Genomic DNA, 24,549 nt, shown 5'->3' with positions numbered 1-24,549 from the left:
TGCTGTTTCCCAGGAATTAGGCATCAGAAGTGATCCCAGCACCTTCGCAGGACCAGCTCTCTCAAGACTCTCCCAAGAGAAAAGGGCCACATAGACTGTCCTGCTGCTGGGAGCAAACTGGAAAATCCGCAGTTTTGAGTTCCTTGTGATCAACCAGTACCTGAAGGGGGCACTAGCTTCTCTGATTTCTCCTATTGATATTTCTTTTAGTTTACTTCTGGTCCTGGGAGGTTTCCATGTTTTCTATCTGCTTTATTGGACATTTTCAGGATTCCTATAACTTTTGAGGACTTTTGTCTGTATTAAATGATGTTTGGAAATACATATTCTTTGCATATATAACTACAATATCTCACACACATATTTTGTGTCAGAACAGTATGTCATGGCACAATAGCATGACTATAGTTAACATTAATTTGTTGTACATTTCAGAATGGCTGGAGAAGTATACTTGGAACATTCTCAACTCGGGTTGATGATGGATGATTAGAGTGATGTGTATTCTGATTGCCGTGACTGGATCAGTACACATTATGTGTTTGCATCAGAATATCACATGTACCCCATAAATCTGTACAACTATTACATATTTAGAAAAATTAAAAATTAAAAAATTAAAAAAGAAATTCCAATTTTCTTCCTTTGGAACACCACCAATATATACCATGTAACATCATTTGTAGACTATATTTTTCAATACTAGAAAGTGTGTTTATGTTCTGTACATATTGAGTCACAGTTCTCTGTTTAATGAATAATGCCTGCATATGTCCAGAATTACTGTTTTCCTGTAACATGAAGATAGTACTAGAATAATTAATTGTGCGAATTTAGGTACCTTGGCTTCAGTCACAGGGTTTCCTCCTTAGCAATTCTCTGACTCTGTAAAAGTAATCTCAGTTTGGAGCTCCTATTTACTTCAATAGTTATCTTAAATGATCTTATAAAAAATTTGCATGTGGTTAAATATTACTTATTGGTTCCACTTTAATTGATGAATTCTATTGTACTTAGAAAATTGTATCATCTGTGGGATTTCTGTTTTCATGAAGTTAATAATACTTTTTCAAGCCTAAAACCTTGAAATTTTCAATAGTTTTCTACAGTGTTTTGACATTTTTTTCATCCTGTTTAGTGCTCAGAAATAGTGTTCATTTGTCTACCTGAATAACTAGTCAAACTTTCCAGTAAAGTTACTTAACACTCAAACAAACAAACAAAAAGTCTCATCAAGAAGGCCAGCAAGGAACAGAAATACTCCACAGTGATGGCTGATGGTTTGAGACATACCAAATCTAGTTGAATCAGGTCCACTTTTGGCCTTCAGGATCAGTGGTTTAGAGAGCAGATCTTGCCATAAGAAGGAACACTTTAAACTGAACATCATTAAAATACGTGTTGCAAGATCCTTTGGTCCACTGTCATTGCTCACTCTACAGTTTTAGGGCATTGTGCTTCTTCATTGTGCACAGTGAAGAACAAAGTTCAGTTCTATGTTCAGAGGTTTATGGCAAAATACCTCTAGAGGTTCCAGGAACGCTTCCACCAACATTCATACCTGGGGATGGTTCAGATCACACTAGCTTCTCGCAGGACAATGTATGAAAGCTACTGCCATCAGTATGCCCTCTGGGAGTGACATGGGTCACAGATGCAGTGGAACTGGGAAGTAAAGGCATAGTTTGGCTGCTTTGTGGAGAACGGGGAACAAAAGCAGCTCCCAGGTAGGAGGCATTCCATGTTGTAGCACTTGTGCAGATAAAGCAGGAAGTTATCAATAGATCCCCCAGTAGGTTTTCTAAAGAATTGGTTCTGAACCAGAAGCTACCAGATGCAGAACACTGCCAGGAAGCAAAACAGTCTGGTGGTTACCAGCCCTCATGGGAATCAGAGGTGGTTTTAAGCTTGTCTCTGCTAACCATGAAGACTGGTTGACCTTTAGTAAGTTAGTTAACTTCTCCGGCCCTTGCTTTTCTCATCTGTGAAATGAGGCCCGCGAGAGCACCTACCACATACATACAACAACAACATAGGCTCTAGAAAGAAAGTGAGTTCAGAGGCCGGGCACGGTGGCTCATGCCTGTAATCCCAGCACTTTGGGAAGCGGATCACGAGGTCAACAGATCAAGACCATCCTGGCCAACATGGTGAAACCCCGCCTCTATTAAAAATACAAAAATTAGCTGGGCGTGGTGGCGGACGCCTGTAGTCCCAGCTACTCAGGATGCTGAGGCAGGAGAATTGCTTGAACCAGGGAGGCGGAGGTTGCAGTGAGCTGAGATCGCGCCACTGCACTGCAGCCTGGCAACAGAGCGAGACTCTGTCTTAAAAAAATTAAAAGAAAAATAAAAAATAAAAGAAAGAGAGTTCAAATACTGACTTTGTCTCTTACAGGCTGCATGCTCTGGTAAGAGACTTAACATTTGGGTAAGTCTCTTCTTGGGGCCTCGATTTCCTCATTGGTAATGGAGATAATAGTAGTAGGCCACCATGTGTATTAAAATGAGATATCCCTAAAACCTCCAGATATCCCTAAAATCATCAGCTCTGAGTGTCAAGTCAATTCTGGTGACAGGATGGACTTCACCATCTTCCATTCATTCACTGGACACGTACTATTGGAGCCTCCTTTCCAAGCATATGTATGCCCTGTGCTACGATTCTCTGATAAACAAGACTTTGTTTCCGCCCTTGTGAGGCTCCCTGCTGAATGCAGATGTATTCACAACATAAGAAATGCCCAGAAAATGCCAGCAATTGCTACATTTTCTTATTTTCCAGGCAACTCTACAAACTTTGAGATGTTCCTGGATACACTGATCGAAATAAGTTCTTACATGTATCCAGCAAAGAATTTTCTGGTAGTGAAGTCAAAGGGTAAAATGAAATATCCTATATACTCTAAGATCTCTGAGACTAAAGCATTCAGAATCCCTCATCAACAGAGCAATTTATACAATTCCTTGTACTTTTTGCTATATAAAAAGTGAGGAGACACTTTGTGAGGTTGAGGCAGGGCAGATTGCTTGAGGCCAGGCATTCAAGACCAGCCTGGCCAAATGGTGAAACGCTGTCTCCACTAAAAATGCAAAACTTAGCTGGGTGTGGTGGTGTGCACCTGTAATCCCACCTACTCAGGAGGCTGAGGCACAAGAATTGCTTGAACCCAGGAGGCAGAAGTTGCAGTGAGCCTAGATCGCGCCACTGCACTCCAGACTGGGCGACACAGCAAGACTCTGTCTGGAAAAAAAAAAAAAAAAAGTTGGGGAGGTAAGCAGGCAAAACTGAAATTCTGTTTCTTGAGGAATGGGAGAAGAAGGATGGGGAGATACTTAGAGATGGATGGGCAACCTCTGTCACTCACACACATGACTTCTCATTTAATTTCAAGACTTTGCAGACTTCAAAGAACCCTGGCCCTTCAGGTACTAGAGTTCTGTTTAACTCAGAAAGCCTGGGGCCCTGACATACCCAATAACAAGTCCTACAGGAAGCCCCTCAGGACATAGTGCTGCTCCCACAGGGCAAAGATGTTTCTCAGCTACCACAATGGCAGGATCTCCAATTCACACGTATCTCAAGCCTTTGTCAGGAGGGTTCTTCCAGCATTAATCTTCCACTCTTAATGAGGTTATTAAATCTGAAGCCTCGTTCTCTGTGTTGATGACAATCTGCTTATCTTACAACCAAGCAGGGGTGACTTATTCTTTCAACACAAATTGAGTGCCTGCTGTGTGCAGGCACTCTGCTAGGGGCTGGGAATCAAACAGTAAATGAGATAGGTGTGATGTCTGTCCTAAATGATTTCGCAGTCTATGAGATGAAAGTACCAAGTAATTTGGGGGTGCAGAGCAGGTATGAGATGTCATAGAAAAAGACAGATGCCTGAATCAGTCTTGGGAGCTCAGAGAGGCTTCCCAGAGAAATATCAAAGCAAATTGTGAAGGGAGGCATTAACCAGCAAAGGAATGTAAAGTATAGTGACGGAAGTCAGGTGCTTATTCCAGGTAAAGGAAAAAGTATATTGGAACTCTAATGGCAAAGGGACTGGATGCTTTCAAGGTCCTGAACATCTCAGTGTGGTTAAACTTGAGAATATGAGATGGGAAGTGACATAAAAGGGGCCCAGGAGGACCTTTAAGGTGATGTGAGAAAGTTCTGCCTCTATCCTGTAGAAAGGAGAGTCAGGGAATTCAAAGCTGAGGAGTCACATAATTCACTCATTCCACCGGCTCCGAGTGCCAACTACATTCTGGTGACAGGATAGATTTCACCATCTTCCATTCATTCATTGGACAGGTACTATTGGAGCCTGCTTCCCAAGCATGTGGCCGATGCTAGGATTCTCTGATAAACACAACCTTGCTCCTGACGCAGGAGAATAGGGTCTGGAGACAGAGAACTTAAGGCCAATTTGTGCTGACTTCCTAAAAGAGAAAACACCAAGGTCTGGGGGCAGGGAGTCTAAGGCCAAGTCCTGCCGACTTCCCAAAGCTGGATCGAAAGGACAACATCTGGGTCTGAGGGCAGGAAACCTAAGGCCAATTAACACCAACTTCCTAAAGCTGAACCTAAAGGAAAAACCCCATCTCCCCGGCGAATAGCAAAGGATCAAAGGCCACTCTCCCTGCAGCCCTCCCCCTCCACCATGGCTCAGATGGAAAGGGAGAGTGCCTTGGATTGGCAGGGCCAAGCAGAGACCATCCCTTCATCTGCATAGGGCACCAATTCATTTCAGCCTTGAATTAGCCACAGGCCAAATCCTTCATCCAGATAAGGGGTAGCTGATAAGAACTTCAAACGGGGTACTTAAAGCCCGGAAAACTTTGGGCCCTCGAGCCGCTTGCTGGGACCCACTCCCACCCTGTGGAGTGCTTTCCTGCTTTCATAAATTCCTGCTTTTGCTGCCTCATTCCTGTGTTTCATTCCTCTGCTACTTTGTGCGTTTTGTTCAATTCTTCTTTCAAAACGCCAAGGACCTGGACAGTTCATAGTCAAGACCCTCCACCAATAACACTTCTGCCCTTATGAGGCTATTTGAGGCTACCTGCTGAACAGAGATGGCTTTATCAAAATATCAAGATGACAAATGGGTGGCAATCCTTAAGAACCTGAAATGCGTGCAGTCCTGGCTCAGAACAGCTCCCAGGACACGTGGTGGGTACCATGGATGAGGTAGGAGGGGAAAAACTCTGATAGGGTCTTGGTCTCTGTGAAAGCGGCACCGGGCTGGAGGAAAAAAAGGTGCCACAAGGAACACTCGCTGGGTGCCCTTCAAGGCAGGGAGAAATAACGAAGGTGTGAGCAAAACACAAGTGAAGTTTTAAATAAATAGTTTTTTAAAGGCTGGCTTATACCAGGGCCTCTGCAGCCTCATTACAGCACATTTAGAGTTTTTCCAAAACACTCTTATAAGATAATTAACCTAATTTGGCATGTTATAAAGTCATTTGAAATCTCCATTTGGTGAATGAAATAATATATTCACCAGCATGTGTATTTTAGTGATAACTCTGTTTATCAAGGGCCAGAGGAACCCAATCTGCCGGCGAGTACCTCCGTGTGAACCCAGGGGCTGGTAATTATCTCCTGCCAGCTTGGCCACCTGTAATAAGTTTGTCTGTGATGTGGCCTAGTTTTTTAAATAATACCAGGTCGTCTCTAGAGCCCCCAATCTGAGGATTTACACCTAATATGATCAAGTTGAAAGGAGGGAAGGATCCCATACTAACCAAAACTGCCATTAAGATATACTTAATTCAAATGTTTTTGAGCTGCTTTAAGTTTTATCTCAAAAAAAGGCCATTTAGTCTTTTCGTTGCTATTTCAGATGTTTTCAGAACTAGTCCCATATTAAGAAACAAGCCATTAGGGGCCATCTAGATGCACAAATTTTAATTACATGATTCACTTAATTAATTTTGACAGAGGGTTTCACAACAAAGATCCCAAGCCAGTCTTGCTTCCCCTAGAAAAACACTGTGCATGTAATCCTTATTCACGACACTCTGCTGAGGACGGGGTTTTAAAAGCCAGCATTTTTAACTACTTTGATTATTAATAGCAACAAGACAAATAAGCACACTTCTAGTAACATCATGAAGTCCCAATCTGTCCCAATTTATGTGAATGTGGCCCGGGATTGCACTACTGTTCATTAGCTTTACTTCTGCTAGGATCTGGAGGTAAACATTTCAGCTAAATATTTATGAATTATTAATCCAACATTTAAGCTCTACATTTAGCTTAAATGTCATGTATTCCAAATGATTAATGAGAAAAGTCATGTATTCCAAAGGAAGTGATAAAGTGATCCCCGAAAGAAACTAAGTCAGTTGTCCCAGCATGTCTCAGACTCTGTGAGTTGCTCCAGGGTGGAGGCCATATCGCTGTCGTAGGTCCCCAGTAAATGTTTCTATACCTACATGTTGTTCTTAGTCTCTAGCACCTCAGCCGGGAAATGTTCTTTCATTCCCCATCATTCAACTTGAAAAGGCAGGAAATCCTCATTCATTCTACCACAATTACACTACGTAAACAAACAAACCCATTTGCTCTACAGAAGCATTTTACATCTTTCAACCAACTGCTTTGGATTTTTACCATGGGGTAGTCGATTCCATTACCCTTTCTGCTCATTCAGTCAGATGTTTGGTGACCTCCTACTGTGATACAGCTGAACAGTTCCTGCCCTTCAAAAGCTGACAATTCTGATAGTTGTACCAAATCTGGCCCTCTTGCAGGGCAACTAGAAAAGCAATTCCTATTTCTAAGTATCCTTTTTCATCCCTTGTGCATGTTCTGAATTTCGCATATGCACAGTGGATCTCTCACTCTTTGCACGGTGGTGGTATGCCATGAGCTTTGCTATTTGTCGATGAGCCTCACTTGTAACTGGCTCCACAGACATTCCAACTCTAAGCCCGGGCTCTGGTGTTCTCCAGCCTCCAGTATGTATATAAATTGCACGAGGGTCTCATTTGATTTAGTGCCACTAGGGTGACAGGGCCTGAGATTCTGCCTTTCCAGCAAGTTCCCAGGTATTACCCATGTGGCTGGTCTGCAGCCCACACTTGGAATGGCAAGGGACAGGTTCCCACTGAGAGCTAAACTTTCCAGTTATTGCTCAAGTCAAGACAACATTTGGCTTCCTCTTTCCCCCTTGAGGTGATGTTTAATTCTAATTTACAATTTCTCCTTAGTATCATACTTGGATTTTGTTAGTGTTCCCCAATACTCATAAAAACCAACACCACAACCTAAATTAGTTCCACATAGGAACACAGCCATAAAAGTAGACTCACTTCACCCTTTCACCATTTGTCATTTCAATCACTGAAGACACACACATTAAAAAGGGAAAGAGAGAGAGAGACAATAAAGTACCTTACATCCCATGTTCCCCTGTTTATCTGAAGGTGTTGATTACCTAGAGGTAATTTTTTTCTTGTAAAGTAATTTATTTTAAATAAAAAAAGGTCAGGCAGCTATTTCATTTATCACTATTACAAAGGAGTCTCACCCAGTGATGGAGAAAAGGAAGGAGAAATTAATTACAAGTCAGAAGCTGCAATAACACTCTTGGTAATTGTGACAAAAATTTTAAATTAACATTTCTGTCACTGAGAGAAGTTTGATTAATTTTACAATTGGAGATGCTATCACCAGAATATTGGGGGGATTGGAGGACACAGCAGTTTGCAGTTTGCAGTTTGCAACACAGATCCGCTTCTTTAAGGCTGAGAATATATCTGCAAGGCACCTTCACACTTTATTAACAGCTCAATCAGTGCCATGCTGGAAATAATTAGCCAGGAAGCCATGGAGTAAATAGATCTTGACTGGCAAACCATGTGAAAAGAAATGTATGGGATGAGCTTCTCCGTAGCCATAACAAAGCAGACCTTGTTTTCTATGTACAAAGTACCCCGGGAAGACTGCTGTTGCCACTGTGATTTTCTCTTTGGGAAATAAAACAACAGCAAGCAGCAGTTAGACTTTTTCATTCACATTTAAAGGTGTGATGCTGGGAGGGCTGGGAGTGGATCCAAAGTCTAAATGATAGAAATTAAGAGAAAGGAAAGGGTTTATTAATAACGTATTTAAAACTAGCCGGCAATGTTCTTCTCATGACGAATTTGTCAATGATCTATGAAGTATACTGGTCTCTAGTGAAAACAACATTAAACACTTAGTTTAGGGCTTATTATGTTCCTGGCACATAAATTCTAAGGGCTTTATTTGCATGAATTCATTCAAACCTCATAACGACCCTTTACAGTAAATTCTATAATTATCCTCATTCTATGGATGTAGTGCTGTGGCACAGGGAGGCTAAGAAACTTACCTAACATTGTGGACGTAGAAAGAGAGGAACAGAGCCAGAACAGGCAAGCTGGCTGCAAAACCTGCAGTATGAGCCACACTCCTTTATTTACATATTGTCTATGATTATTTTTCATTACAATGACAGTTGGGTAGTTGCAACAGGGAGTATCGCTCGTAAAGCAAAAAACGTTTATTATCTGCCTTTTACAAAACCAACTTACCAACCCCTGCTGTTAACCATGATGCCATATTGCTTCTTAGATCATTTCTGCATTAACTCACAGCGTCTAGGAGAAACCCAACAGCGACAGACACTCTGGGATGCTGAAAAGTCAAGTGTCAGGGGAAATGTGAAACTAAAGGGATGGAAAACTTACTTGCAAATCCTATTTGCTAACTTTTTAATTTATCACAGGCCCCAAATAGTGTTACACCATATTCTAATGTAAAACCTGTCTTTCAGCTTGTGGAGGGAAGCTGGAAAGAAATGCATTTTCTTTGTACATGACCCCTATAGTCAAGGAAAGATGGTGGTTTCTAGCACAGATCACTGAGACACTCATCAGGGAAGTGGACCTAGGAGAACAGTATTTCTTTCTCTCTGCTGAGATCAAATGGAACTGCATGGCAAATTATAGTTTGAGATTACTGCTCACATTTATATCTTTTGGGTCTTTAGAGAAAGTTTGAGAACACATGGGTACTTTCCAATTCCCATAGGATGAAAAAAGAAATACAATCCAACTTGGGAAAGTATAGCTCTTTCAAGAGTCTGAAATAATTAACTGTATAGATGGAGAGACAAATGTGGTACAATTAGGAAGAGAGAGGCTAGAAGTACAGTAAAAATGGAGAGGATTTTTTTTAAAAAGGGTAAGAGAAATGATAATTAACAATTATTCATGTATCACATGAATATGTATTAACTGGCACTCAATAGAGGCCTCTGGCCTGAAACAGAAGCCTTAGATGGTATGAGTTAGGGCAACATGAGGGTGAATCAGCTGGGAATGAAGGCTTAAGCACTCTGGGAACATTTATAATAATCATTCACCTATATAATCAGAGGAGAGAAGTCACACATTAAAAAGCAGAAATAAAAGTAGAAATTAAGAAATACTTTCAAAATCAAAATAAAACCCAAGGGAATATGAACTATTTTATATTAAAATCTATTTAAAAGTCATAGTAACTAAAATGACTGCATTGACCTAAAAGTAAGTGGGCAGAAAAAAATAGAAAAATGAATTCAATCTTAAAATATGTACATACTCAGGGCCAGGCGCAGTGGCTCACTCCTGTAATCTCTGCACTTTGAGAGGCCGAGGCGGGCGGATCACAAGGTCAGAAGATCGAGACCATCCTGGCTAACACGGTGAAACCCTGACTCTACTAAATACACAAAAATTCAGCTGTGCATGGTGGCGGGCACCTGTAGTCCCAGCTACTTGGGAGGCTGAGGCAGGAGAATGGCGTGAACCCGGAAGGTGGAGCTTGCAGTGAGCCGATATCGCGCCACCGCACTCCAGCCTGGGAGACAGAGCCAGAACCCGTCTCAAAAAAAAAAAAAAAAAAAAAAAAAAAAAAAAAAAAAAAATTTACATACTCAATATAGACAAAGGAGGCATGTAAATCAGTGAAAAAGATATTTCATAAATGGCCCTTAGATCCCTCCTGACAAAATGTTAAATACCTACTACTCTTATATATCCAAATAAGTTTTAGGGGAATTAACATGTTTTAATAAATTAGATCTTATAAGAACTAGAAGAGTACAGGAGCATATTTAGTCACTCTTAGGATTAAGGAATCAAAAAGAAAGAGACTCTGGAAAAGATTCTTAAAATATTTGGCATCATAAAAATGAACTGAAAACCTAATTGTTAAATACCAAAGTCAGACAAAAAGCCTGTTAACAATTTATTGTGTGAATTAAGAGTTTAAAATAAAAAGATACTTTAATTACATTGGACAATACAAAAAAAAAAGTAATAAAAATAATAAAGGGAAACACACAAAAATTCAGTGAACCTAAAACACTTGAAAATCTCTAGCTATCAAAACAATGCAAATTTTTATAACGAGACACCCATTTTGACATAACAAATCACTAAAGATTAGAATCCATCACCCCCTCCATCTGCAGTGCACAGGGTTTAATCCAATGCAATGGTCTCTTCAAACAATTGTCGATGATTCAAGCCCATAAAACTTTAAAAGGCCTGATTAACCTAGCAATTCCACTTTGAAAATTTTATCCTGAGGGGAAAAATCACAGATGTGCAAAAAGAATTGAATGAAAGGATAGTCTCTATATAATAGACAAATGTTAGAAGGGGAAAAAAAGCCCTCTAAACTTCTAACAAAAGGGCGTGGTTCTATAGGATAAGGCACATCAATATAATAGAATAACGTGCAGCTCTAAAACTCCTGTTATAAAAGATGTAAAGGTGGGGGAAATGTTCCAGATATACTGTTGAGTGAAAAGTAATTACAGCACAGTGTGTGCAATAAGATCCCTGATTCAGAAAAAAAAAAATCATACGGAAAATATTTGTTACAGAAAGATGAAAGGAGGAATAGTGTTTTTCTTCTTCTTTGTGCTTTCTTGTATTTTCTAAGCTTTTCTTCAAAGTCAGAAATAACTTTGTAATTAGTATTGATAAGTGTGTTTGATGTTCACTGTGAAAGAGAATTTGGAAACAAGGCAAAGTTGATCAAACTCTCCCAGGGACTCAGTGGAGGTGGAGTTGGCAAGGGGGTTCTGGATGGCTGGACAGAGAATCAGGCCAGCAATAACTGACTGGCTAGTTATTTGGTCATATGCTAGCCCACTTAGAGTTAGAACCACTGTGGGACTCTTCTGTAGTACAGTGTTGCCTGGGAACCATCCCTCCTAATTTTCAGCACGTGGCAGAGGTCACGCCAAATGATCTTGGAACCCTTGGTCCACTCGCTCCAGACCCCAGGATCACAGTGCTATAAATGAGTCTCTGTGACGAAAAAAAAGCAAACTGACATTCCAAGACAGAAAGCATTTCATAGCGAGCATGTACAATGATTTTTCCTTCCGAAACCATCAAAAGTAAAGACTCCATTAGAAGTGTTGTCACCCAATCCGATTCTCTCTCCCCTTTCTAAAAGCCGCAAGAAATGTTAAAAGGCAATACGACAGAAAGCTTTTAGTTTGAATCCGTATACACGTGGCTCCTCTGATGGGAAGTGAGTTCTACCTTTGAAGGTGCAGGCTTCACGCAGAGAAGAGCCCAATTGATGCTCTGCTTCCACCACTCCACGTAGTCCAACCATCTCTTTCTGCTTTCCCAGGCAGGAGGAGAGCACACCAGGGTGTTAGGTAACCAGTAATTTGGGCTCATCTGCAGAATTACGCTAACGGGGTCCATCCCGAAACAGTGCTGGCACCTGGCACAGTGCCTGACATAAACGTGGAACAGATACTCCATAAATATGCTTGAATTAACAGAGAATTCCACGAAATCCACACTTCCTGGCAGACAACTTGGATTATGCTCTTTCTTAAAGCCTCTTTCTATATATTTAACTGGCCAATAGGAGAGTATCTTCAATTTTACTCATTTTTATCATTCTGAGATCATTCTGTGAGGTTTGGCTTTCTAGACATGAAACACTACTCAACTACTCATCACCACCAACCTTCAACTTCCAGTGGTACAAGTTCTTTGCTGGGTTCTGCACGTTCAGGGGAAGGGCTTATTGCACTCACCCAGCCCATCCTTCCTAGCTGTACAAATGACAATGTGTCCGCAATTTATTCCTTCTGGTGGGTTCTTGGTCTCGCTGACTTCAAGAATGAAGCCTTGGACCTTCACAGTGAGTGTTACAGCTCTTAAAGATGGCGTGTCCGGAGTTTGTTCCTTCAGATGTTCAGATGTGTCCGGAGTTTCTTCCTTCCAGTGTGTTCGTGGTCTTGCTGACTTCAGGAGTGAAACTGGAGACCTTGGCAGTGAGTGTTACAGCTCTTAAAGGTGGTGCATCTGGAGCCCTTTGTTCCTCCCCGTGGGTTTGTGGTCTTGCTGACTTCAGAAGTGAAGCCACAGACCTCCACAGTGAGTGTTACAGCTCATAAAGGTAGTGCAGACCCAGAGAGTGAGCAGCAGCAAGATTCATTGTGAAGAGTAAAAGAACAAGTCATCCACAACATGGAATGGGACCCCAGCAGGTTGCCCCTGCTGGCTCTGGTGGCGTTTATTTCCTTATTTAGCCCTGCCCACATCCTGCTGATTGGTCCATCTTACAGAGCGCTTATTGGTCCATTTCACAGAGTGCTGATTGATGTGTTTTTACAGAGTCCTGACTGGTGCGTTTACAAACCTTTAGCTAGACACAGAGCACTGATTGGTGCGTTTTTACAGAGTGCTGATTGGTGTGTTTACAAACCTTTAGCTAGACACAGAGCACTCATTGATGCATTTACGATCCTCTAGCTAGACAGAAAAGTTCTCCAAGTCCCCACTCAACCCAGGAAGTCCAGCTGGCTTCACCTCTCAACAAGATTAATGAGAGAGCAGGGTGAATTATTAGCTGATTTGAGATCAGGTTTCAAGTTTTCCTCCTCTCAGGCTAGTCTCTGTCAGAGTAACCTTTCACTCAGCCAGTCTTCTAACAGGTACTGCAGGCGGAAGAAGATAAAACTCACACTTGCATGTAAGGAACTATACATTGTGACTTCTTTCCATGTTGAGTTTCTTCCCTCCTGTCAGGTCACAGCCATACATCCCCAAATAATCAGTTTAGGTAATTAATGTAAGTCATCTAAATAGGGGAAATAGATAGGACAGTATGGTGGTTTAACTGTGTGGATGTGATTAGAGCAAATCAGCTGGTCTATGTTTTCAAAATAGACATTTCTGCCCCCTACCACTCCCACCATCACCCTCAGTGATTCTGATTCAGTCCGACTGGGATGGGTTCCATGAATCTGTGCTTTTCACTTGCTCTCCAGGTGACTGAGGAAGATGGCTTGAGAAATATTTTATCTCACTATGAGCTCCAGAGATACTGGCAGTCTCTTATGTATTTATCCACAACATTTAGCCCCATGCTTATCATGGAGAAGTTGCTTCATAAATATTTGATGAATTCATGTTTACTAGGGATGTTTGTACCCTCTTAAAAAAACCACAAAGACAGTCTATTCTTTGGGAAGGAATTTGGGGTAAATATTTGAAATCAATATGTTACTGCTTTACCACCACAACACAAAGGTCTGCTTTTCTCATTTGGGTCTCCTGGGATCCTGTCAGCTGTGCTCCCACACGCTGTACCTCAGGAAAAGACAGAAAAGACAAGGAGACCAAAGCTCAGCAAGTCCTCAGTTTCCCCAGATCACACATTCAAGATCTGTTTGAATCTATGACGTGGGCCTGCCATACTCGGTCTGAAGAAGGTCATAGCAAGAACAGCAGGCAAAGTAACAGCCACAGCCATGGAGTTCCAGATGGTTTTAGCACCACCTGTGAGCCATTTGCTCTTAGGTGACTTACAATTACTCTGAGTCTCAATTTTTTTTCCTCCATAAAATGGGGAGCTGATTTCACTTTTTCTACTTTGAGGCACTCTTAAGACAGATGGATCACACAGAGAAGGGTAAATGTGACAACTGTGTGAGGCATTGTGTGTAAATTTGAAGATTTATATATCTAAGTCATCACCATGAATACTATTAGCCTGTTAGTACTTTGTTTTCAAATACTCATATTTTCAGTAATCATTTAGCTTGAAAACTAGACAAGTTTTGACAACATGCATTTGTGTGTACCTATTACAGTGCAGTCAATTTATTGAAATTGTTATTGCCCAGCCCCTAAACCCCCAAAAGAAAGTAGGGGGAGAAAAAGTAAATATCAGGTCTCCTCACAATTCACTGTCTAAAATTATCATGAATTGGGGTTAGTTCTGTCTCTTGAAACTCAGTCTTCTTAATGAACATCATCTCCTTCTCTTTATATCTCTATTATTACAACACAAGCCTGTAAATAGTTTATATATCTTAACTTTTAAAAACCTACTTTTGAGATACAAAATCCAAAACACATGATTATCTGTAGAATAATGCAGAGTACATCTTCACACCCTCCCTGTTTTACTGTATTTATCATGTGTTTTCCCTGCCTTTGATCCCCAACTATTTGAGAAGTATATGAATACATCCTAATGAATATATTAAATCTTAAACTAAGTGAGCTTAATAAAATAACAAATGCCACATGCCCTGTCTTAGAAACTATTTCCATTTCATTCCATTCATAATTTCACTGGTTCCATTTTCTTCTTCAGAGAATACTGGTTTTTGATTTGCCAATTTCTCCCACCTCCCCAATACCATTTCCCTTTAAAGTTAAATTCTCCATGTGTAGTCAGGTCTTGATCTGGTCAAAGATGGGAAGGGAGTCATGTTAGTCTGGATCATTGGGAGGAAGCTGGGGTAGCCTAGGGAGAGCAATCAGTTCATGCTGAAATCTGACCCCCAAGTCAGCCAGAGAGGAGACAAAGGAGGGTGTGTACCTTTGTCACCAGGCATAGGAGAGAACCAAAATTCATGGACAAATATGTCTCTTATTTTCCAGGAATGAGTCTGCCTTAGACTTAAAATAACTTTTAGACTTAGGATAACTGTGACACTCTCAGTTATTTGCAAGGAGTAGTTGGTAGGTGGTGTGGTCTTGTTGCAAACCCATGATGGATTCTAAGTTGCATAACTGACCCTCGGTCAGTTATGACAGTTACAGTAGGAGGTCTGCAAAGAGCACTCTGATGGCTGCCACTGTCATCTTCCAGGAATTTGACATCTGAAGGTCACTTTTCAGGTACCACATTTAATTGTCCCCATGAAGATGGAAAAGGAACAAAAATGGGGAGAGACTATAGTGTCTGGAATGGGCTCAGGGAAATAACAGTGTTCAGGAATTTTTGGAAGTAGACTTTGTTTGCAAACCCAAACGTTTGTGGGATTTTTAAAAATAAGCTTTTACTGTGAAGCCATAAGAGCTGATATGATTCAATCTCAGGAGCAGCAAGACCTTCTAAGTTAAAACAGTAAATAATTTGATTGAGATAAAGATTAATAGCCAAAATCATGCAAGTCAGTCAGAAGCACCAGAGAGCATCAATCTCCAAAGATTAATAATGGTAAAAGACAACACTGTGATCATCAGTTTCATAGTGATGGATCATGGGAGAGTTTAATGTGTGAATTTCGGGAGGAGAATTTCAATCGGGTAGACTAGACTTGGGGAAAGTGCAAATCACATGGCTAAACCTTAAAGCAGGCCGTCTGCCTGGAGGACACAGGCGGGAATAACATTTTCCTGTCTTCCTACTAAATGCTGAAATAGCACACAAATTGGTGTCAGGAGGTTGAATGGAATCTGCTGCAGCAAAACGTGACTGGAGCAGAGAAACTGTGCTCACCACTCTAATTTAGAAGGCAGGAGAGCTGAGCTCACAGAATGTAATCGTGTCTTAATGTGCTCAAGGAGACTGAGAATCATTAGTCATTGTCAGAGGAGGCACACAAACTGATGTCGTTTATGGGACTGTCATATTTCAGAAAGTTGGGAGCCATTGTCCTCAGCGTTTGTCTCTGCCTGCCCGTGCAGGCATGAATCAAGTCCTCTTAACAGGTACTGGGTTCTCACTGGGTAGCAAGCACTCTTCTGGGCCTGGGGAATAGAATGACAAATAAGCCATGGTCCTAGACCTCAGAGGACTTACAATTTAAAAAAGAGGGACTGGCAGAAGCATAAATCATAACAAAATGGAGTTTGTCCTGGCAATGGGTGGGAACAATAGTCTATGTTTGAGAATGGGGACTTTAAAGACAAACTGGCCCACGTTCTAGCATCTGCTCTACTACGTACTGGTTATGGAACCATGGTAAGTGTCTGAGCCTTGAATTCCTCATTTGCCAAATGGGGCAAGTCATAGGTAAGTTACCGGAAAGCTTAAATGAGATAAGATGAGTCTGTTCTTCACACAATGCCAGGTACATGGTAATGCTCTAGAAATTGTAGGAAATAATTTTGTCCCATAAATAAATAACTACAGTGGTGTATTGCTTAATGACAGGAATACATTGAGAAATACATCATCAGGTAACTTTGTTGTGCAAATATCATAGATTTACATACACAAAACTAGATGATATAGCCTACTACACACCTAGGCTATGTAGTATAGCCCACTGCTTCTAGGCCACAAACCTGTAGAGTGTGTTAATTTAAATACTGTAGGTGATTGCAACACAATGGTAAGTGTCTGTGTATCTAAACATAAAAAAGGTACAGTAAAAATATGGCATTATAATCTTAGAGTGCCACCATTATATATGCAGTCCATTATAGACCAAAATGTCATTATGCTGTACATGACTATACCTTACATTGTTATCACACACAAAATTAAAATGAAGAGTGTAAGGACAGATGAGTTGTTTCTGCAAAGGGGGATGGAACCAGGATGAGGATTAACATCAGGGGAAAACTTTATAAAGAAACAGATTTTTGAGATGGGTCTATATAGGAGAGTTTTCCAGATTTAGAAGCAGGAAAAGTTTTCACGGATGGAGGAAATGTTATGAGCCAAAGCAGAGTATGAAAATCTACAGCCAGTTTGAAAAATGGCAACAATTTCTGTGTGGCTAGGGTATTTCACAGTCCATGGGACAAGGCAGCAAAGGCTGTTTGGGATGAGACAGTGAAAAGTTTAAACACCATGCAAGAGGGTCCTGAAGAGCCAAATTTGTAGCTGGAAGAATATTTTTTTAAAAAGGAAAACACTGAAGATTTGTTAAGCATCTTCAAAGGAAAGAATAAGCAAAATGTATACAAGAAAATGTACTATCACATAATATGTAGATTTTGATATGTCCTTTGTCAAATCAGCTTCCTGCCAACAAAACTAAATTTCTCAAATAATTGAAACAAGTGGTTGGAATACGTGTATTGGACCCAAAGACCAAGTAGTAATGGATAATTTTGTCAACATCATCTATGTTTGTAATGATCATTGATGACCTTACTAAGTGCCTGAGCACAATGATGACCACTATCCATTGACTGAAATCTCCTTATGTGCTAAGGGCTTTGTGATGCGTGAGTTGTGTTATGTATCCTCATTTTGCTGATGAGGAAACAGAGTTCTTGAGAGGTTACATTACCTGCCCAAGGTCACACGGGAAGTAGGGCACCTGGGATGTGTCTGAGCTCCAGACTCATCAAGTAGCCCCTGTGTACCTCCTTATTTCCCTCCTTCTCCTTCTCCAAGACAACCAGCAGTGCAATCCATTCTCCATGGAGCAATAGAGACTTTAGACTCCCACTGGTTTCCATTCTATTCACATTGAGCAAATTACATTATAAATTAATCCTGATAAAACATTCCACTCTTCCCTCCCCATAAGCTAAGGAGACTCACTGCAGTCCAGAGGCCCTGCAGAATGCACCTTCAGAGAAAAAATCCAGAGGCTTTGATTGCATTTGCTTTTTAATTAATCTAAAGTGTTAATTTTCAGCTGGAGGAAAGTTAATTTTTCCTTTTGTTAATCTAATGGCCACAGGCAATACTAGTACTATTGCAGCAAAAGTTTGGAATGACTGTCAAGCTCCCCGGTGCTACAATAAATGCAGTGGCAAATAAAACAGCTTCCCTGGAAGGCACATGAATTTAAATAATTTCCGCAGATGGTCTCTGTTTCTCTCAGTGAAAAGAGAAAAAGGCTAATTCAGACCTAATCAGGCCACACTAACATCTAAGCAAATGGTTTCTTTTGATCCTTTCACATTTCTTTTCTGAAAATGAGAAGGGAAAAAGAAATACGACTTTCTTCCAACAGCAGAGAAGCACCACAAGTTTGGGGTTTAAGAAAGTTATGGCATGTTCTTCCTCTCTGGGGAGCTATTCTAATCCCAGGCCTTCTCTCCTGTCTCCCATTATACGACCTTATAGGTTGGGACCCTTTCTGACTAGAACAAAGACTGTTATTTGTAAAAGGAATTAAAGCTACAGGCTACCTGGTTCTTCGAAAGGAAACTCAGAATATGTCACATTTGTATGTCAAATAATTTAAGGCAGTCAAAACAAAGATGTTTGTTGTATGTAGCCAGGGTGCTCAAAACATACCGGGATGATGAGCCGAGATGAGGATCTTATGACCACATCTCTTTGTTCTAAAAACCTGCATGAAGGTTTGAGACATCCCAGAGAGGGCCATTAGGCATTGGTCAAAAGCCAGGGCAGGAACCTGAATTGTAGAATTTAGAAAGACTGGCAAGGTAGCAGCAGCAACCAGAGGGACATGAAATCTGGCCTTGAGTCTAGACTTCATGAGTGCTGCACTGCCTGACATTGTCATTTATCCTTTACAAATACTTTCTTACAAAATGTCTTATTTTATCCTGCACCATAATTTCACATATCAACTCAAACTGATTGTTGGTGACTACCTGGAGCACCATGTTCCACAAAAGATTGTGGAACTCAGTGGGAAAGGATTCTTTAATCTTAGTGATACCCAAGCAGGAACTTCATGACCTTAAGTGCCTAGGAAAATAGGGGCATATATATGAAGTATCTACTCCCCACATACCACAATTATTTCTTAGCTAGCCAGTGATAATAAGGCTTCAGTCATGAAGGGAATCTTAACTCCTAAAATATCACCTGTCCAATGGCCCTAACCCTAAACCATTTTGAATGACAGCTTCAATTATCCTTTAAAGAAATCCCGCAACCTCTCTTTTCCTCCAAAACCATTGTTACCGAAGAAAGTTGTTCCTTGCAGTGAGCCTATCTCCTTCAAAACCCTTTTCTTCCTGATGAAAAGAACTTGAAAGGCTGCAGCTTTGTCTCTGAGTCTCTAAATGAAGTACATGTTCAACTCTCTATATAAAACTAGGGGGAAAGACTCACGCAGGCATCAAGGGGTTACACCTTTGTGCCTAGAAAAATCCTTTCCCAGAGCGGGTGAGAAACAGGCACAATGAATTCAGCCCATCTACTTTTTAATGGCTTGCATTATTAAAAACATTACTTATGCCTTTTTGCATGACAAAGAACATGAGTAATAATTTTGATAATAACTTTGTCTTTGATACACAAAGGAACTCAGTGTGAAAGTTTTTAAAATACTATCTGTGGGGCAAAACGGGAGATTAGCAACACGCTGGGAAATGAGCTATTCCATTGAGGGAGAAGACTGCAGTGCTGTTTTTCTTCTTTTAAATTTTAAAATTGGAAACCCAGCAGAAAGCTGGTAGAATGCTTAAACAGTCATGTCCATTAGAATATTTGGTCTATGCAACAACATGTGGAACTGCTGATCAGAAAAAGTGTATGTATATATATTTACGTATCATTTCTTCAAACCTGTGCCTACTATAGTAGGTTTTCTATCTATCAAATACATCATGAAGACATTCTTTGTTTACACAGCAACGGTTTGTGGTTCAATGCAATTAGTGGACAATTAACATTAAACTTTTAGGCCGGGCGCGGTGGCTCAAGCCTGTAATCCCAGCACTTTGGGAGGCCGAGACGGGCGGATCACGAGGTCAGGAGATCGAGACCATCCTGGCTAACACAGTGAAACCCCATCTCTACTAAAAATACAAAAAACTAGCCGGGCGTGGTGGCGGGTGCCTGTAGTCCCAGCTACTCGGGAGGCTGAGGCCGGAGAATGGCGTAAACCCGGGAGGCGGAGCTTGCAGTGAGCTGAGATCCGGCCACTGCACTCCAGCCTGGGCGGCAGAGCGAGACTCCGTCTCAAAAAAAAAAAAAAAAAAAAAAAAAAAAAAAAAAAAAACATTAAACTTTTATGATTAGCTTTAAGCATACCTTCTCTTGAATTTTTTTAACCAAGTGACAGCTGACATTCATTCATTCACATATTTATTGAGTATCTACTATGCACCTGATATTGGATGTAAGGGTACAGTGAATAAAACAGAGGGAGATTCCCACCCTAGTGTATTTACATTCCAGTGTGGGGAGGAAGATGCCGAAAAATAGACATAAAGAAGAATATGTTGTATGTTTGAAGATAAGTGCTATGGGAAAAGGTATATCAGACTAGAGTGTACCATTTAAAACAGGGTTGTCAGGGTAGACCTTCTTAGAAAGGGAACACTTAATTCAAGATGTGAAGGAAGGGACAAAATTCACCACACTGTCCAAGTGTTGGTGTCCAAGAAAGAAGGTGTCCAAATCACTACCAGTTCCAAGAACCTAATCAAGATAGGCAAAGTTCTGTATGGAGATTTAGCAGGGTCGGGAGATCGGGAGTTTTATTTTGGATCTTTTGGGTTCAAGATCTCAGATGAGAGATGACAAGTGACTTGGATATACTAGTCTGGAGCTCAGGAAGGAGATTTGGGCTGGAATATAAATCTGTACACTTTTGCCATATAGATAGCATCTACTGCTGTGAAGCCATGTGAGGTTGCTGAGGAAATGAGTAAATCTGCATATGTTCATTGCAGCACTATTCTCAGTAGTAAAGACATGGAATCAACCTAAATGCTCATCAATGATAGACTAGATAAAGAAAATAGTGGTACATATATGCCATGGAATACTATGCAGCCATAAAAAAGAACGATATCATGTCCTTTGCAGGAACATGGATGGAGCTGGAGACCATTATCCTTAGCAAACTAATGTGGGAACAAAAAACCAAATACTGTGTGTTCTCTTTTATAAGTGGGAACTAACTAATGAATACATAGAGGGGAACAACACATACTGTGGCCTTTTGGAGGATGGAGGGTGGAGGGAGGAGGGAGAGGATCAGGAAAAATAATGGGCACTAGGCTTAATACATTGGTGACAAAATAATCTACAACAAACCCCCATGACACAAGTTTACCTATATAACGAACCTACACATGTATCCCTGAACTTAAAAGTAAAATTAAAAAAAAAAAAAAGAAGAAGAAAACCAGGATCAAGGGCTGTGCCCTAGAGCTTTCTAACCCTTCCCATATTGGGGAAAAGAGGAAGAACAGCAAAGGAGATGGAGAGGGTAGGAAGAAAAGCAAGAGCACGGGTTTGGAAACTAATTGAAAAAAATGTATCGGGGAGGAAGACGTCATCAGCTGAGTCAATGCTGCTGACTCCGAGTCAAGAAAGATGAAGGCAGAGCATCACGAATCTATGGAGGGCATGAGTCACCAACATCTTTATCCAGGCATGGTATTTGCCTCAGAGACTCACACATCCTTTCACTTCATTGTATGTCTCACTAATCTGAAAATAGTCCACAACCCCATCCCAGGCATGGTCACAACCTGGTAGCTCATGAGACGGGGCTGGTCTCAACACCTGTTTGTTGGTGGTGGTGGTGTTTTTGCTGGGTCATCACAGTATTTTAAAAATGTGAAGTAACACATTACGCTTGTGAAATTCCCTGCTTAAAAATTACAGCTTTCCGTGTCCTCTAAGAAGCTTAAAGCTCTCACTGATCTGACCCATATTCCCACTGCACAGCAGCCACTGGCTACAGCTGAGGGCTGTAGGTTTCCAGCTCACCAGGACCCGCGGCAGTTTGTACATGGGTGCAAATGAACTCCCATCTCGCCAGCCTCGCCTGTTTACCTGCCCTGTCTGGCTAGAGAAACATCCCACTTTGCAATCTCTCTTCTAAGAAGCTTTAAAAATAGAATCGGATCTCAAAGGTTCTGAAGGCAGAATGTGAATCTGCATTTGGATCGAAGTACAATTTCTGGGTAGTTTGTTTATGAATCTCAGTCTGAAAACCTTATATCTTATTGTGACAGATTTCCTGTGGACCAGCAGGAGACACTGACTTTAGGAGCTGTTTAAAAGTATTAAATGGCAAAAAGATTTTGTGTTTAAATGAGCATGAGAAATAGCAAGTTCAGTTTTCACTATTTCTTTCTTTTTCCTTTGCTATGGAACATCGCAGAGGTTGTAAATGTTAATTTGTCTTAGGATTCTTAAAGATTCATGTCCTGGCCAGGCATGGTGGCTCGTGCCTGTAATCCCAGCACTTTGGGAGGCTGAGGCAGGCAGATCATGAGGTCAGGAGTTGGAGACCATGCTGCCCAACATGGTGAAAACCCATCTCTACTAAAATACAAAAAAAAAAATTAGCTGGGCATGGTGGCGGGTGCCTGTAGTCCCAGCTATTTGGGAGGCTGAGGCAGGGAATCGCTTGAACCCAGGAGGCAGAGATCGCCATGAGCTGAGATCGTGCCAATGCACTCCAGCCTGGCAACAGAGCGAGACTCCATCTCAAAAAAAAAGAGTCATGTCCTATACCGTGTTTCCCAAACCTGCCTGGCCATGGAATATTTGTTTGGATGGATGGAATCTCCAGAGACATGAGAGATGCACAGGACACTCCCAGGGAATGGCTTATTTCCAGAGGTCCATACTTTCAATAGCATTTAATGCACAGTTGTTCAACAAGTTGTAGAACAAATTACAAACTGGCGAGGCTGGACATGTCACCCAGCAAAGATAATAGGATTCCAGACTTCACTCCATCCCTAGATGAGAGCTGATACAATGGGTCCTCAGTTCCTGCACAAAACCAGTGTCAGAAGGCAGGCCGTGTGAGCACCTCTCAGCTGCATGAGCGTCGATGTACTCCCTCCAGCAGCACATCTACCTCCAGCAGCCTGTCGAATTGATATTCTCAACAGCCCTGGAAAGGGCCTGTTTCCAAAGCTCTGGGTTTACTGAGCTAGTCACGTGCAGAGCGCACGACCCTCCACTGCCTCCATCAGTCTGCTCTCTGACTTCTCCACCTTTGCTGGTGTATCATCACTTGGTACCAAAACTGATCTTGCATTGAATTGGAAGACTATCTCTGGCAGGAGAAGGCAGTGCCTAGCAGTATGTGTCTGGCATTCTGGCTTTAGTATGTGGCAGTTTTGCTCCATTTGTGGAAGCATGAGTTTAAATCAAACCCACTCTGAGGATGAAATGCCAGAGAAAGGCACTTGCCTGGCAGCTGTACCAAGCTGGCCCCCAAATATCTACATCTCTGCCTTTCTTGTTCTTGCCAATTTTTTAAAAAGTTACTATTTACTCATAATTTTCATAATAACTTCATGAAGCAGATATTACAGATTTACAGATGAGAAACCCAAGGCTCAGAAAAGTTTTATTCATGTGATACAGAAAGGAGCTCAGTGTGAAAGTTTTTAAAATACTATCTTTGGGACAAAACTGGAGATTAGCAACACGCTGGGAAATGAGCTATTCTATTGAGGGAGAAGACTGCAGTGCTGTTTTTCTAGTAGTGAGTAGCAGGGCTCAGATTTTTAACGCAGGTCTGACCTGATTCTAAACCACCCTTGCTGCTTAACCAGTAATCCTCAAACATGCTGGAAGAGGCTTAGCACAATCCTGCAGGAGACTGATGAACTCACACTTGTCCATATTCTTTCAAGGGATTCTCAGACACATTCTCCACCTCGACATGGTGGACAGAGAAGAGCACGTACATTTAGCAAAAAATTTTCATGTGATTGTGTCCAAACTGTGGCCTGTGTCTTCTTTGTATTGTATTTGGGTTTCCTTGTGATTTTAAATATTTTCGAGTTTTCTTGCATTGAAAATAAATTGTGTCTATCAGTTCTAAATAATTAAAACAAGACATCATTTAAAAATTAAATTCAAAGGTGATAACACAGCTTGCTCTTCATAAAATTTGTCCCTCATAAAAATGTCATTATCAACATAGGCAGGCATAACGACCCCATTCCTGTGGGCCTGTGGGGTCTCATTTGGGGATGATGAAAATGTTTCAGAAATGGATAGAGGTTATAGTCATACAACATTGTGAATATATTAAATGCCACTGCTTATATATTTTAAAATGGTTAATTTTATGTTATGTGACTTTCACCTAAAAAACAAAAACAAACTACCCCATATTCCTGGACCACAAAATTGAGTTCAAACACACTTCATCCTGAAGACCCAATTCTACTCATAGTGAAGCCTCTGCAAGCTGCAGCCCTCCCGGGGAGCCACCAGGCTTTACCTGAAACTCAGGGACAACAGCAACATGCTAAGCCTCCAGATCACCCCTTACCATTGGAAATAGGGCTGCAGAGTCAGCTCACTTGGGATAAAGGAGAAAGTGACAAAGTAAATGCACCATAATTACCAAGTTTTTAGAGCACTCAACAGCCTTACGAAGATCTG

General features: G+C 41.1%; 1 long non-coding RNA gene across 1 annotated transcript in view; it reads left to right on the top strand.

The window, feature by feature from the left end:
- Positions 1–15,101: 15,101 nt before the first annotated feature.
- Positions 15,102–24,549, top strand: part of LOC105483037 (uncharacterized) — a 57,035-nt gene continuing 47,587 nt past the window's right edge. The window contains exon 1 of the long non-coding RNA XR_987992.2: positions 15,102–15,179. This is a non-coding gene — a long non-coding RNA (uncharacterized lncRNA). The remainder of the gene's footprint in view (positions 15,180–24,549) is intronic.

This window comes from Macaca nemestrina, chromosome 2, assembly GCF_043159975.1.
Source record: "Macaca nemestrina isolate mMacNem1 chromosome 2, mMacNem.hap1, whole genome shotgun sequence".
Classification (NCBI taxonomy): domain Eukaryota; kingdom Metazoa; phylum Chordata; class Mammalia; order Primates; family Cercopithecidae; genus Macaca; species Macaca nemestrina.
Note: the sequence above shows the minus strand (reverse complement) of the source record. Positions and strands in the feature narration are given on the sequence as shown.